The following is a 17,717-nucleotide window of genomic DNA, read 5'->3' as shown; positions in this document are numbered from 1 at the left end:
CAGTCGGTTAAGCATCTGACTTCGGCTCAGGTCATGATCTCACGGTCGGTGAGTTTGAGCCCCGCGTCGGGCTCTGTGCTGACAGCTCAGAGCCTGGAGCCTGCTTCAGATTCTGTGTCTCCCTCTCTCTCTGACCCTCCCCTGTTCATGCTCTGTCTCTCTCTGTCTCAAAAATAAATAAACATTAAAAAAATTTTAAAAAGAGTTAATATCCAAAATGTATAAAAACTTAAACAACTCAACCATCAAAAAATAATCTAGTTAAAACATGGGCTGAAGACATGAATAGATATTTTTCTAAAGAAACATACAGGTGTCCAACGGAAACATGAAAAGACACTGAACATCAACATCACGGAAATGCAAATCAAAAATTTAATGAAATACCCCTCATTCTTGTCAGAAAGACTAAAATCAGGAGCCCTTGTGTGGCTCAGTCGTTTAAGCATCTGACTTCGGCTCAGGTCATGATCTCACCTCCATGAGTTCAAGCCCCGTGTAGGGCTCTATGCTGTCAGTTCAGACCCTGGAGCTACTTTGGACTCTATGTCTCCCTCCCTCTCTGCCCCTCCCCCACTCACTCTCTGTCTTTCTCTGTCTCTCAAAAAATGAATAAATGTTAAAAAAAAAAAAAAAAAGGAATGGCTAAGATCAACAATACAAGAAACAGCAGGTATTGGAAAGGATGTGGAGAAAGGGGAACCCGTCTGCACTGTTGGAGGCAAACTGGTGCAGCCACTCTGGAGTTTCCTCAAAAAGTTAAAAATAAAACTGCCCTACCATCCAACAATTATACGGCTAGGTATTTGCCCAAAGAATACAAAAATATGTATTCAAGGGGATACATGCATCTCAAAGTTTGAACCAGCATTAACAACAATAGCCAAAAAATGGAAAAACCTAAATGTCCATTGACTACTGAATTGATAAAAAAAAGATGAGAGAGAGAGAGAGAAAGAGAGAGAGGGAGCTTCTGATATATATAAATTACATGTGAATTTATGCTATTGTGTGTGTGTGTGTGTATGTATATATATACACACACATGAATAATGTTATATATATGTATGTATATACATATACACATATACATATATGTAAATATACATATATACATATACTATATATAAATATACATATATTTATATAAATATACATATATTATATACATATATACATATATATATAAAGAGAGAGAGAGAGAAAAGAATATTAATCAGCCATAAAAAAGAATGAAATCTTGCCATTTGCAATGATGTGGATGGAGTTAGAGAATATTATGCTAAGTGAAATAAATTAGTCACAGAAAGACTAAGACCATGTGGTTTCACCCAAATGTGGAATTTAATAAGCAAAACAAATGATCATAAGGGAGAAAAATAGAAAGGAAAAGCAAGAAAAAAACTTTTAATTATAGAGAAGAAACTGATGATTACCAGACAGACTACACTCCAGGTGGTGTTTTAAATAGGTGATGGCCATTAAGAAATGCACTGTTGTGATGAGCACCAGGTGTTGTATGAAAGTGTTGAATCACTATGTTGTACACCTGAAAGTAATATTACACTGTAGGTTAAGTGAAATTTAAATAAAAACTTAAAACAAGTTGCATGATTTTATTGATATAATACAATTACTTTTTTCTTTTTTTTAATTTGTTTTCTTTTTTTTTTTACGTTTTTTAAAATATTTTTTTTTATTTTTGAGAGAGAGAGAGGAGAGACAGAGTGTGAGCTGGGGATGGGCAGAGAGAGAGGGAGACACAGAATCTGAAGAAGGCTCCAGGCTTTGAGCTGTCAGCACAGAGCCCGATGCAGGGCTCGAACTCCTGAACCATGAGATCATGACCTAAACTGAGATCATGACCTGAGCCAAAGTCGGAGGCCCAATGGATGGGTCACCCAGGTGTCCCATTTTTTAAATAATATTTTTTAATGTTTATTCAGTTTTTGAGAGACAGAGGGAGAGATAGAGAGAGACAGGGAGAGAGAGAGAGAGAGAGAGCGTGAGCATGAGCGGGGGAGGGGCAGAGAGAGAGGGGAGACATAGAATCCTAAGCAGGCTCCAGGCTCTGACCTGTCAGGACAGAGCCTGATGCAGGGCTGAACTCAGGAACCATGAGACCATGACCTGAGCCGAAGTTAGGTGTTTAACCCACTGAGCCACCCAGGCGCCCTTACATTTCCTTTTCTAATCAGACATAAACTTGAAATTGTGTTGAACCTACAGAGCCTAGGAAACATTCTTTCAGGGGCGCCTGGGTGGCTCAATCGGTTAGGCGGCCGACTTCGGCTCCTCATGATCTGGCGGTCCGTGAGTTCTAGCCCCGCGTCGGGCTCTGTGCTGACAGCTCAGAGCCTGGAGCCTGCTTCAGATTCTGTGTCTCCCTCTCTCTGACCCTCCCCTGTTCATGCTCTGTCTCTTCCTGTCTCAAAAATAAATAAACGTTAAAAAAGAAAAAAAAAACATTCTTTTAACACTTCCAAGTCTAACGAGATCTTTGCTAATTTCATTGCTAAAAACCATTACTAAAATTTAACTAATCTTTAAAGTATAGCAAGGAATTGGAGTTAAGCTAGCTCCCGGAGTTTGCAGTCACCAGTTCCCCAGGGTTTTCCAGAGGTTGACCCATATGTGCGCCTCCGAGGGAATCATCATGCTTAGAAAGCACCCAGGGACACATTGTTCTTGTGATTTAAAGTAAGCATGAATCTTCCTGAGAAGTAACTCCTTGAATTTTATTCACTTAAGAAAGAGGCAAGATCACAGATTTTGTCAAATATTTTAAATTGCACAAAATAATTCTGCTGTTAGCGAAGGTAAATGTATTACCTCCATTCTTATATATTTTGTATGTTAATTTATATTTCTTTAAAGTTACTAAGGAATAATTTACTGTACTATCTGTAATATGTCTTAAGACTATTTGTACACTTTACTGTTCCTGTCCATATGATAAATGTATTTTCACAGAGTAGACTGAATGTTTCTGATTCTATTTTTATTTTAGGTAATTGGTATTAAAAATAGTACCTGAAGATCTGTTACACATTGAACAAAACAGTGAAACTTTAAAGATGCAAAGATTCCTTAGGAATTGAAATACTGCAAGTGCAAGGAATAAAATTTTTCAAAATATTGATTTTAAAGGATAACTCTGACATCTATGGGAATTTCATAGCAATTAAAACTACGTAAGTAAAGATGATCTCCAAAATATAGGAAGTAATGTTGAAATATTTCATATAGTTATTACTATGAAGAATTTCTCACATTTCTTGCATATTATGTGGCAGAGATGCTGTATGCTGATTATTTAATATTATATTTTACCTGTTTTACAATGAACTAGAGAGTAGTAATACCACTCATTGTACTGTTCACTTTTAAAAATTTTGTAGCAAACAATGTCTATATATCACTAAGATCATAAGAAGCAGGAAAAATATGCTGGAATATCTTTTAGGCCCCAAAGTATTCATTTTCCACATATCCACCTCAATACTTTCGAAAACAGGAGATGTGAGTTAACTTTAACATAGAAAAATTTCAGAATTACATGCAATCTGCAAAGATTGAGCATGAGAATGAGACTTCTAATATGCAATAGTTAATGTGTGTGTGTGTGTGTGTGTGTGTTTAACATTTATTTATTTTTGAGACAGAGAGAGACAGAGCATGAATGGGGGAGGGTGAGAGAGGAAATCACAGATTCTGAAACAGGCTCCAGGCTCTGAGCTGGCAGCACAGAGCCCGATGCGGGGCTCAAACTCACGGACCGCGAGATCATGACCTGAGCTGAAGTCGGCCGCTTAACCGACTGAGCCACCCAGGTGCCCCGTTAATGTGTGGTTTTAATAAAGCAAGTTAAAAGTATCTGTTAAGTCTGATTTGTTTCAGTAACCTATGTCAGAAGTCAATAATACAACTTAATCATTAAGCATTTTCTTTGGATAGTTAATCACATTATATTCTTTAAGTGAAATGAGAATAATGGAAGGATCACAAATAACTAAAATAATTATTACATAAATAATTAGTCTAAATATTTTTGCAAAAACATTGAAGATTCATATAATTGTACCAATGCAAGTCATTATCATTATTAAATGGTGACACAAGTCATATTTTTTTAATAAAAGTGGACTATACATTTGTTTTCCTTTTTGTTTCCTTTTCTTTTTTTCTTCCAAATTGGACTACATATTAAAAATAGAAAAATACAATTGTTGATATTTTAAGTTAAAACCTGACAGTTCTAGGCTCTAACAGAAAATAAATTTAAATAGCAGACTCTGGAAAGATATTTTAAACAAATGGTATAAATGTACTCAATAACATACTCAAGGCTATAGGGTCTTGGTTTTATGTTATATCCTCATGTGCTTAGTTCTCTGATCTTATGACTACTGAAACTTGTATGGTATCTCACTAGAGTGGGAAAGAACTCTCACATGAAATATGGCCTTTATAGTTTCAAATATAATCTTTCTTTCAATTTCTTCTATGCATGCTTTTTGGTTAGAAATGACGCAGTGTCCAATGGCTGCATTTATTTGTACGTGTTATGAACTATCTGCATTCACTTTTTATTTCTGCATTATCTTCTCACTTTATCCTTCACTCCAGGTTACTACAGCATATTAGCAGACATGGGCAATCTCACCTTTTTCACAGAATTCCTCCTCATGGATATCTCAAGCTCTCAGGAGCTCCAAATTTTTCAAGGTCTGCTGTTCCTATTGATTTATTTAGGAGCCATGGCTGGAAATCTTCTGACCATTACTGCCATTGAAACAGACCCACATCTTCACTCTCCAATGTATTTTTGTATAAAAAACTTATGCCTCATAGACCTTTGCTGCATCTCTGTTAGTGTTCCCAAATTGTCAATTGCCTGGTAGACAATAAGCCAATTTCACTCAAAGAATGTGTGCTCAGATTTTCCTGTATATTCTTTTTGCATCTGTAGAGCTTGCACTCCTTGCAGTGATGTCCTATGACCAGTATGTTGCCTTTTGCCACCCTCTGTACTATGGGGTGACTATCACCCTCTGTACTATGGGGTAACTATCACACTACATTTGTGCATACAAGCAGCAGGTGGCTCATGGGGAAGTGGGCTGGTCTATTCCGCTATGCTCACTGGTCACATGTTCAGGGTCCCCTTTCACAAAGTCCAATATAACCAATATTTCTGTGATGTACCACAGATTATAAGGATATCATCTTAAGATGTTCAGTTTTTTGAATCAGTGATCCTTGCTATCAGTGCTTCTATTTCCTTAGTATGTTTTGCTTTTTTGGTTATATCATATGTTAATATATTTTCAACTGTGCTTAAGATCCATTCAGTGGAAGCCCGTAACAAAGCTTTATCTACTTCTATCCTGCAGTTGGGAATTCTTCTTTTGTTTCTAATTTCTGGATTGATTGCTGTCTTAGGTCGCATTGCAAATGACGCATCCCTTAAAAACCTGCTGAGAGTTATTCTTTATATCATAGTGCCCCCATTCATAAGCCCAATCATCCATAGTCTATGGAGCAAGGAGATTAACACTGCTCTAAGCAGAATGCTGAATAGATATATTAAGTCCCCAAGGAGGCATTTTCTTGATTAAAATGCATGTTAAAACAAGACAATTTGATAGGAGCTAATTTTATAGTTGATTCATGTTCTTAAATTTGAACACATTCCTATGAATTATGTACTCTTGATTGTATATGTTTTTGTTGTCCAACTATATGTTACAAATTTTACTATGAGTTAGCTTTTCTTACTCAAAATTATATATTTTTATATGTGCTTCTTGAAAATACTACAAGCCTGATCCATATTGACAAAATGTTTTGGAAATTATTTGGAATTATTTTGACCTAAACAGAAAGAAAAACATCAGAGAATGGCATGCCTTGCATATCATTACCTTACTGGGTAAGGTAAGAATTTCACATTACTGGATACTGCCAATCTGGTAGGTAATACTGTTGGTTTAGATAAGAGAAGGTTTAAATTTGTCTCTTTGTATTTATTCTTACGCAAAGGATGTATTAAGGAATAAAACGCTTAAGGCTAGTAGATTACTGAGGGATTGGATTTAATGAGGAGATAGCACAGACATCCCTGCCAAACCCTTGAAACCAGTTTCCAGAACGTTCCTGGAAACGTGGAAGAGTTGCTTCATTCATGAACTCTGGACTATAAAACCACTGGTCTTCAACACTGAATATGGTTTGATACATTTGTTCTCTCTCTGAGCTTTCTGTGCAAAAATATATGTCATGCTTTATTCATCTAAACTTTCTTTTTTTTAAATGTTTATTCATTTTTGGGAGAGACAGACAGAAAACGAGCATGGGAAGGGGCAGAGAGAAAAGGAGACACAGAATCAGAAGCAGGCTCCAAGTTCTGAGCTGTCAGCACAGAGCCTACCACGGAGTTTGAGCTCATGAACCATGAGAACATCACCTGAGCCAAAGTCAAACATGTAACTGACTGAGCCACCAAGGCTTCCCTCTTTTTTATATTTTATTTTCAGGTTTTATTTATTTATTTTGAGACTAAGAAATAGAGAGAGAGAGAGAGAGAAAAAAAAAAGAGAATCCCAAGGAAGATCTGTGCTGACAGCATGTGATTTGAACACAGGAACCGTTAGATCATGACCTGTGCTGAAACCAAGATTCAGACAGTTAAAGAGACACTGAGGCTCTCCTCATGCAAATTTTATTTTATTTTATTTTTTTTAATGTTCTTAATGTTTATTTTTTTTGGGAAAGAGAGTGTGAGTGGGGTAGGAGCAAAGAGAGAAGGAGACACAGAATCCAAAGCAGGCTCTGGTCTCCCAGCTATCAGCACAGAGCCCTACACAGGGCTCAAAACCATGAACTGTAAGATCATGACCTTAGCGAAAGTCGAATGTTCAACTGACTGAGCCACCCAGGCGCCCCCAACCTTCTTTATAATGGAGGGAAAGGAATTAGTAGTTACAGAGTGAAGGAAGATATATCAGTAACTGGTGTCCGATTTTACCTAGAGAGAATCACATATTTCTTGTATTATATAATACAATTTTCACACTAAGTATGTCATAAAATTAATCATCTGAAAATTGAAAGTTTTATTTTTTCTCATTTGAAAACTCTTACTTTTTTTCTAATTTTTCTCATTTTAAAGCTGGTTAAATACAATATGGACTCTTTTATATCTCGGAAATGAATTCTGTAAAATGTGTCTTCCTACTTTAAAATCCCTATCTAGAAGATGTTCAAAATTTAGGAACAATTCTCATTTAATTTCAGCCTGGGACTGGTACAAGAGGTATATCAGTCTCATACATTTCAGTATATACTAATCAATGTAGAAGGAATGAATAAATGAAGATTGCAAATCTCACATCTATCAAAACTAATAATCCTCCGTGGAGAAAAAGGATCCCTCTTGCACTGTTGGTAGGAATGTAACAATATAGAGGGTCCTCAAAGTGTTAAAAGAACATAAATACTCTATTATCCAGTAATTGAACTACTGGGTATTTACTCAAATAATATAAAAACCCTAATTCAAAGAGATGCACGCAACCCTATGTTTATGGCAGCATGATTTACAATAGCCAAATTGTGGAAGCAGCCCAACTGTCCATCAATAGATGAATGGATAAAGAAGATGCAATGAAGTGTATCTGTATATATACTATTGGAATGGAATATTATTCATTCATAATAAGAGAATAACATCTTGCCATTGACAGCAGCATGGATGGAGCTAGAGTATTATTCTAAGCAAAATAAACTAGTCAGAGAAAAACAAATACCATATGATTTAATTCATATGTGGAATTTAAGAGATAAAACAAAAGAGCAAAGGTGGAGGGGAGAAAACCCAAGAGACAGACTCTTAACTATAGGGAACAAACTGGTGGTTACCAAAAGGGAGGGGACTCAGTGGATGGGTGAAATATGTGATGGGGATTAAGGAGTGCACTTGTTGTGATGAGCCCAGGGTGTTGTATGAAAGTGGGTGACATATGGAAGTGTTGAATCACTATAGTGTATATGTGAAACTAATATAATACTGTGTGGTAACTATACTGTAATGAAAATTTTAAGAAACTAATAGTTTTCCACAAACCTTTCAGATTTCAATGATGAAATGTAGCATTTCATTTCATCCAATTCTTTCACTCCAATTCTTTCCATAATTCCCCTAATTTAAGTATTTAATGTTGGATAATCGTATCATTTATTTATATATCAGTTATTTTTTTTTCTACTTCTGTTAGCTGTATAGTTGTTTTCTTGGAGTTTCTGTCATTTCCTAATTTCATATTCAAGGAACACTTTTACAAAGGTTGTGATTTACATTTTGAATTTTTTCATCTCTAAAAAGATTTTATTCAGCTATGCCTCTTTATTTATACATAAATATATATTACACGGATATATAGTACCAAATTTGTCAGAACACAAAGCACCAAACCCTTCTGTGTGTAGTTGTTTGGGAGGTGGGGGAGGTTATAATAAGCAACTCTTGTCCTCCAGTCACTTTATGTTTTGTAGGGCAAATACCTCACCAGATGCTGTTTCTCAAATATTGAGAAGTTATGAAAGCATAACCTTGTTCCAAAAGCATAGAAGTAATGCATATTATCTTACAGGTGAAAAAAATAAAGTACAACTGTCATGTAACTAAAGATAAATAGGTGGTGGAGGGGCAGCCCGCCTGGCAAGGCAGAGCCCCTGAAGTCTGGCTTGCAAAAGAAGGGGGGGCAGACTCTGTGAGGTCTGACAGCCAGCGGGACTTAACATATGGAATGTTAAAAGTCAATAGCTCTGCTCTCACAGAGCAGGGAGGGCTAGATGACACCTGGAGGGAGAGGTGTTGACCCCACAAGACAGATCTCAGCTCGGCAGGAGAACAAAGGCATTGGCAAGCACCATCTCTCTCTCCCATCCCCCAGCCAAAATTCCAAAGGGACCCAGTTCCCCTCACCAAACTTGCTTGCACCACACAAACATCCAATGCTGTGCTTCTGTGGTCCATCCCTCTAAGAGGACTACCTCCCTCCTTTTACTACAGCGTCCCTCCCACAGGGGACCCTTGACAGCAAAGGGAGCTAAGCCTACACCTCCCACCCCTGTGCACCTTGTAGATCCACCCCAGCTAAAATCCCAGATCCCATCGAAGCAGTACCACAAGCCTGGCAGTGTGCATGTAGCCCAGACAGAGACCACACCACTTACAGTGAGTACTGCCCCTGGGAGAGGGGAAGATAAGGTACACACCAGTCTGACTGTGGCCCCTGTGGTGGGCTGGGAGCAGACATTGGGTTGGACTGCAGTCCCACCCACCAACACAAGTTACTCCCTGCAGCACAGGGGAAGTGCCCTGAAGGTTGGAGCCACCACAGGGACTACCCAAAATGAAGAAACAGAAGAATTTTCCTCAAAAGAAACTCCAGGAAGTAGCGACAGCTAATGAATTGTTCAAAAACGATTTAAGCAATATAACGGAACAAGAATTTAGAATAATAATCATAAAATTAATCGCTGGGCTTGAAAAAAGCATAGAGGACTGTACAGAATCTATTGTTACAGAGATCAAGGGACTAAAAATTAGTCATGAGGAGATAAAAAATTCTATAAATAAGGTGCAAGATAAAATGGAGAAGACCATAGCACGGATTGAAGAGGCCAAGGAGAGAATAGGTGAATTAGAAGACAAAGTTATGGAAAAAGAGGAAGCTGAGAAAAGTCAAATAAAAAATGCAGGAGTAGAAAGGGAGAATTAGAGAACTAAGCGATGCAATGAAATCCAACAATATCAGTATCATAAGAATTGCAGAAGAAGAAGAGAGAGACAAAGGGGCTGAAGATATACTTGAACAAATCATAGCTGAAAACTTCCTGGATCTGGGGAAGGAAAAAGGCATTGAAATCCAAGAGGCACAGAGAACTCCCTTCAGACTTAATTTGAGTCGATTTCTGCATGACATATCATACTGAAACTGGCAAATACAAAACTAAAGAGAGAATTCTGAAAGCAGCTAGGGATAAATGGGTCCTAACATACAAAGGTAGACACATAAGGGTAGTCGCAGACCTATCTACTGAAACTTGGCAAGCCAGAAAGGAATGGAAGGAATTCTTCAATGTGATGAACAGAAAAAAACATGCAGCCAAGAATCCTTTATCCAGCAAGTCTGTCATTCAGAATAGAGGACGGGGAGGGTAAAGGTCTTCCCAAACAAAAACTAAAGGAATTCATCACCACTAAACCAGCCCTACAAGAGATCCTAAGGGGGATTCTGTGAGTGAAATGTTGCAAGGACCAAAAAGTACCAAAAATATCACTCCAAGCATGAAACCTACAGACATCACAATGACTCTAAATACATGTCTATAAATAATAACATCGAATGTAAATGCACCAAATGCTCCAACCAAAAGACATAGGGTGTCAGAATGAATAAAAAATAAGACCCATCTATTTTCTGTCTACAAGAGACTCTTTTTAGACCCGAGGACACCTTCAGACTGAAAGTGAGGGGCTGGAGAACTATCTATCATGCTACTGGAAGTCAAAAGAAAGCTGGAGTAGCCATACTTATATCAGAAAAAAACTAGACTTTAAATTAAAGGCTGTAACAAGAGATGAAGAAAGGCATTATATAATAATTATAGGGAGGGTCTATCTATCAGGAAGAGCTAACAAATATAAATGTCTATGTGCCAAATATGGGAGGGTCCGAATATATAAAACAATTAATCACAAACATAAGAAACCTTACTGATAAGAATGTGGTAATTGCAGGGGACTTTAATACCCCACTTACAACAATGGATAGATCATCTAGACACAGAATAAACAAAGAAACAAGGGCCCTGCATGACACATTGGATCAGATGGACTTGACAGATGTATTTAAATCTGCATCCCAAAGCAAGAGAATATACTTTCTTCTCAAGTGCATATGGAACATTCTCCAAGATAGATACATACTAGATCAGAACACAGCCCTTCATAAGTATAAAAGAATTGAGATCATACCATGCACACTTTCAGACCACAATGCTATGAAAATTGAAATCAACCACAGGAAAAAGTCTGGAAAATTTCCAAAAGCATGGAGGTTAAAGAACATGTCACTAAATAATGAATGGGTCAACCAGGCAATTAGAGAAGAAATTTAAAAATATATGGAAACAAATGAAAATACAAGAATTCAAACACTCTGGGATGCAGAAAAAGCAGTCCTGAGAGGAAAATACATTGTAATCCAGGCCTATCTCAAGAAACAAGAAAAATCCCAAACACAAAATCTAACAGAACACCTAAAGGAAATAGAAACAGAACAGCAAAGACACATTAAAACCAGCAGGAGAGGAGAAATAATAAAGATCAGAGCATAAATAAACAATATAGAATCTAAAAAAAACAGTAGAGCAGATTAATGAAATCAAGAGTTGTTTTTTTTTTTTTTGAAAAAATAAAACTGATAAACCTCCAGTGAGGCTTCTCAAAAAGAAAAGGGAGAGGACCCAAATAGATAAAATAATAAATGAAAATGGAATTATTACAACTAATCCCCCAGAAATACAAGCAATTATCAGGGAAATCTATGAAAAATTATGTGCCAACAAACTGCACAACCTGGAAGGAATGGACAAATTCCTAAGCACCCACACACTTCCAAAATTCAAACAGGAAGAAATAGATAACTTGAACAGACCCATAACCAGTGAAGAAATGGAATCAGTTATCAAAAATCTCCCAACAGATAAGAGTCCAAGACCTGATGGCCTCCGTGGGGAATTCTACAAGACATTTAAATCAGAGATAATACCTATCTTCTCAAGTTGTTCCAAAACATAGAAAGGGAAGGAAAATTTGCAGACTCATTCTATGAAGCCAGCATTACTTTGATTCCCAAACCAGACAGAGAACCAGCAAAAAAAAAAAAAAAGAACAACAGGCCAATATCCCTGATGAATATGAATGCAAAAAATTCTCAACAAGATACTAGCAAATCAAATTCAACAGCTTATAAAAAGAATTATTCACCATGATCAAGTGGGATTCATTCCTGGGATGCAGGGCTGGTTCAATACTTATAAATCAATCAACATGATACATCACATTAATAAAAGAAAAGATAAGAACCATATGATCCTGTCAATCGATGCAGAAAAAAAACATTTGACAAAATTCAGCACGCTTTCTTAAAAAAATCCTCAAGAAAGTAGGGATAGAAGGAACATACTTAAACATCATAAAAGCCACTTATGAAAAGTCTACAGCTAATATCATCCTCAATGGAGAAAAACTGAGAGCTTTCCCCCTGAGATCAGGAACATGTCAGGGATGTCCACTGTCACTGCTGTTGTTTAACCTAGTGTTGGAAATTCTAGCATCAGGAATCAGACCACAAAAGGAAATCAAATGCATCAAAATTGGTAAAGATGAAGTCAAGCTTTCAATTTTTGCAAATGACATGATATTATACATGGAAAACCCAATAAACTCCACCAAAAGTCTGCAGAATTGATAAATGAATTCAGCAAAGTCGCAGGATACAAAAGTAATGTACAGGAATCAGTTGCTTTCTTATACACTAATAATGAAGCAATAAAAAGACAAATAAAAAACTGATCCCATTCACAACTGCACCAAGAATCATAAAATACCTAGGAATAAACCTAACCAAAGATGTAAAAGATCTGTATGCTGAAAACTATAGAAAGCTTATGAAGGAAATTGAAGAAGAGACAGAGATATGGAAAATCATTCCGTGCTCATGGATTGGAAGAATAAATCTTGCAAAAATGTAAACACTACCCAAAGCAGTCTACACATTCAATGCAATCCTGATCAAGATTGCACCAGTTTCTTCTCAAACTAGAACAAGCAATCCTAAAATTTGTATGAAACCACAAAGACCCTGAATAGCCAAAGTAGTATTGAAGAAGACCAAAGTGGGAGGCATCACAGTCCCAGAGTTTAGCCTCTACTACAAAGCTGTAATCATCAAGACAGCATGGTATTGGCACAAAAACAGACACATAGACCAATGGAATAGAATAGAGACTCCACAATTGGGCTCACAAAAATATGGCCAACTAATCTTTGTCAAAGCAGGAAAGAATATCCAATGGAAAAAAAGACAGTCTCTTTAACAAATGGTGCTGGGAGAACTAGACAGCAACATGCAGAAGGATGAAACTGGACCACTTTCTTACACCATTCACAAAAATAAACTCAAAATGGATGAAGGATCTGAATGTGCGAAAGAAAACCACAAAACCCTAGAGGAGAAAACAGGAAAACACCTCTCCAACGTCAGCTGCAGCAATTTCTTACTTGGCATATCTCCAAAGGAAAGGGAATTAAAAGCAAAAATTAACTATTGGGACCTCATGAAGATAAAAAGCTTCTTCCCTGAAAAGGAAACAATCAGCAAGACTAAAAGGCAACCAACAGAATGGGAAAATACATTTGCAAATGACATATTAGACAAAGGGCTAGTATTCAAAATCTATAAAGAACTTACCAAACTCCACACCTGAAAAACAAATAATCCAGTGAAGAAATGGGCAGAAAACATGAATAGACACTTTTCTGAAGAAGATATGCAGATGGCCAACCGGCACGTGAAAAGATGCTCAACGTCCCTCCTCATCAGGGAAATACCAATCAAAACCACACTGAGATTCTACTTCATGTCAGTTAGAGTGGCTAAAATGAACAAATCAGGAGACTATAGATGCTGGCGAGGATGTGGAGAAACGGGAACCCTCTTGCACTGTTGGTGGGAATGCAAACTGGTGCAGCCACTCTGGAAAGCAGTGTGGAGGTTCCTCTAAAAGTTAAAAATAGATCTACACTAGAACCCAGCAATAGCACTGCTAGGAATTTACCCAAGGGTTACAGGAGTGCTAATACATAGGGGCACTTGTACCCCAATGTTTATAGCAGTACTTTCAAAAATAGCCAAATTATGGAAAGAGCCTAAATGTCCATCAACTGATGAGTGGATAAAGAAATTGTGGTTTATATACACAATGGAATACTACTTGGCAATGAGAAAGAATGAAATATGGCCTTTTGTAACAACGTGGATGGAAATGGAGAGTGTTATGCTAAGTGAAATAAGTCATACAGAGAAAGACAGATACTGTATGTTTTCACTCTTATGTGGATCCTGAGAAACTTAACAGAAGACCATGGGGAAGGGGAAAGGGGAATAAAAAGTTAGGGAAGGAGGGAGGCAGACCATAATAGACTTGAAAACTGAGAATAAACTGAGGGTTGATGGGGGGATGGGAGGGAGGGGAAAGTGGGCGATAGGCATTGAGGAGGCCACCTGTTGGGATGAGCACTGGGAGTTGTATGGAAACCAATTTGACAATAAATTTCATATTAAAAAAATCACAAAATTTGATACCCAAATAAAAGAAAAAGGAAAACTTTTGGAATTAATGTCAGATTTAGCAATATCAAAGGATACAAGATAAAAATATAAAAGTACACTGTTGCTGGGAATTCAAAATAGTGCAACCACTCTGGAAAACAATATGGAACCTTCTCAAAAAGTTGAAAATAGAACTACTCTATGATCCATCAATTGAACTACTAGATTCAAACAATATAAAAATAGCAATATGAAGGGACACATGCAACCCAATATTAATAACTTCATTACCAACAATAGCCAAATTATTGGAAAGAGATGAAAAGTCCATCCACTGATGAATGGATAAACAAGAATTGGTATAGATATACAATGGAATATTATTAGCCCTAACAAAAAATGAAATCTTGCTATTTGCAACAATGTGGATGGAGCTAGAGTTACATGCTAAATGAAATAAGTCAGCCAGTGAAAGACAAATATCATAAGATTTCACTCACATGTAGAATTTAAGAAATAAAACAAGTGAACATAAGGGGGGGGGGGAGAGGCAAACCAAGAAACACTCCTAACTATAGACAAAAACTGAGCTTTCCTGGAGGGAGGGAGGTGGAACATTGGGTTAAATAGGTGTTTGGGATTAAGGAGGGCATTTGTTATGATAAGCATGGGGTTGTATGCAAGTGATGAATCAGTCTATACCGGAAACTAATATACTGTATGTTAAGTAATTGGAATTTAAATAAAAACCTGGAAAGGAAAAAAAAATTAAAACACAATATATTTTTGTGTGGTAGCAATGAAAATTTGGAAGCCAAAATATAAAAGACCAATAAAATTAGTAATAATGCCAAAGAGAAATGCCATAGTAGGTACATATCTAAATATAATATGTATGGAATCTGTCTGATGAATACTTCAAAATGTTGATGAAAATATAAAATGAGTAATTACTATGTTCATAAGGTGCAAGAAATAACATAATAAATACATCAATTATCATAATTTTTATCTATACCTTAACAAAATTCCAGTCAAAACATAATTGGTTTCTCATAGATCTAGAACAACTGATTGTAAAATTTATATTGACTTACCAAATATATTTATAAACCAAAAACATTTTTTAAACAATATTTTTTTTACAAATAAGTCTATCTGATTTCAAGACTTATGAGAATACAATAATTAAGATTTTGTGGTATTAAGAAAGGAATAGACAATAGATCAATGGGAAAAAACATAAAGTCCAGAAATAGACCCATACATGTATGGCCATTTGATTTTTTAAAATATACATAGAAAAACAATCCAGTGGAGAAAGGATAGTAATTTGAAAATTGGCAAAGGAATATTTCAACATTCTTAGGCAAAGAATGAAACCTGACCAAAATCTCATGCTGCATACAAAAAAAAAAAAAATCATAAAATTATAAAACTTTTGAAAAGAACTACAAAGAATATTAATAATGTAAAATCAGACAGTGCTTACTCATGACAACCAAGGCATAATCTATGCTGGGGGGGGGAACCCTAGATTTTATCAAAATTAAAAAATCAGTTATCTACCAGCACCAAAAGCACAATCTATATTTTTATATTTCTATAATATGTATTCAAATAATTGACAATCAAGACTTCATTAAAATTAAAAACTTCTGTGAAAGACAATGCCAAAATAATGAAAAAATAAGGCATGGACTGGCCTTTTTTTTTTTTTTTTTTGGAAATATATTTGGAAAATATATTTCCAAAAGATATATCTAATAAAAGACTATTATCTCAAACTCAAAAACACTTAAAATTCAAAGATAAGAAAACAGTCAATCCCATTAACAAACAGGCCAAACACTTAACAAATAGCATCAAAGAAAATACACAGGTGACAAACAAATGAAAAAAATGCTTCACATAACATGTCACCAGGGAATGCAAATTAAAAGAAAAATGAGGTATCACTACACACCTAGAAGAATGGTCAAAATCCAGAACTCTGACAACATCAAATGCTGACAAGGATGTGGAACTCATTCAGTTTTTTGTGGAAGGCAAAATGGTACAGCCACTTTGGTAATAGTCCTGTGGTTTCTGGTAAGACTAAACACTCTTAATCTGTGGTCTAGCAATTTTGTTTCTTGGTACTTCCAAAAGAATTGAAATAATTGCACACAATATTGCACATGGATAATTATAGAAGCTTTATTTATCATTTCCAAAACAAGAAGACAACCAAGATGCCCTTTCCCAAGTGAATGAATAAATAAACTGGTATATCCAACAATGGAATATTAGTGCTGAAAAGAAATGCTCTATAAAGCACTGGAAAACCATGGAAAATCTTAAGTGTACATTAGTAAGTGAAACAAGCCAATTTATAAAGGCTGCATTCTGTATAACTCCCAGTAAAAGTTTCTGGAAAGGGAAAAACTGTGGAGACCAAAAAAAAAAAAAGAAAAAAATAGTGGTTGCCAGGAACCATTTGGGGATTAAGGAGACACAGTGGATTAGACAGATTTTTAGGTCGCTGCAATCACACTATATGGTACTATGATCAAGGATAAAACAGTAACAGTGAACCACATTGTAAAATACAGTGATTGGGTGATTATGGTGTGTCAATGCAAGTTTATCAATATTAAAAAACCTACCAGTCTGGTGGGGGGATGTTGATAATGGTGGGTCTATGAATGTACGGGGTAAGGAGTATATGTGGAAACTTTGAACCTTCCCCCCAATTTTGCTGTGAACCTAAAACCGGGTAAAAAAAGTCAATAAAGAAAAAAATAATACTCTCTGGAAGACAATGATAAGACAACGAAATTACAAAATACAGTGTAATAAACTATTTGAAGACTGTATTCTAACAAGAAACTTGTATTATATAAAATATATATACTCAAGAGGAAGAAAATAAACAAAATAATTTAAATATTGGCAACACTTGAGGCATCTGGGTGGCTTAGTCGGTTAAGCTTCCAATGTCCATTAAGTTAGTTATTACAAAAATGATAAACTAATAGCATAAAATAAAAAAAAATACATGCTTTTTTTGTACATATTATTATCCAAAATAAGAACTCAGAGTATATGTACTCCTTTAAATTGCTAGTTGCTTTCTAAAGGTGTCTGAAATTTAAAATTTCCAGGATTCCTTGGAACCTGAGAGTGGTCAGATAACGCTTTCAAATTTAGAGTAACTAGAATTCTAATAATTGCTTTCAGAAAGGCTTTTCCAAGTGGCTCAACTCAGCTTGCATCCCTTTCCCTCTTTCCAGGGGTCAGGACCCTGAGACAATGATTAAGGACCAT

This window comes from Panthera uncia (assembly GCF_023721935.1).
Source record: "Panthera uncia isolate 11264 chromosome A1 unlocalized genomic scaffold, Puncia_PCG_1.0 HiC_scaffold_17, whole genome shotgun sequence".
Classification (NCBI taxonomy): domain Eukaryota; kingdom Metazoa; phylum Chordata; class Mammalia; order Carnivora; family Felidae; genus Panthera; species Panthera uncia.
Note: the sequence above shows the minus strand (reverse complement) of the source record.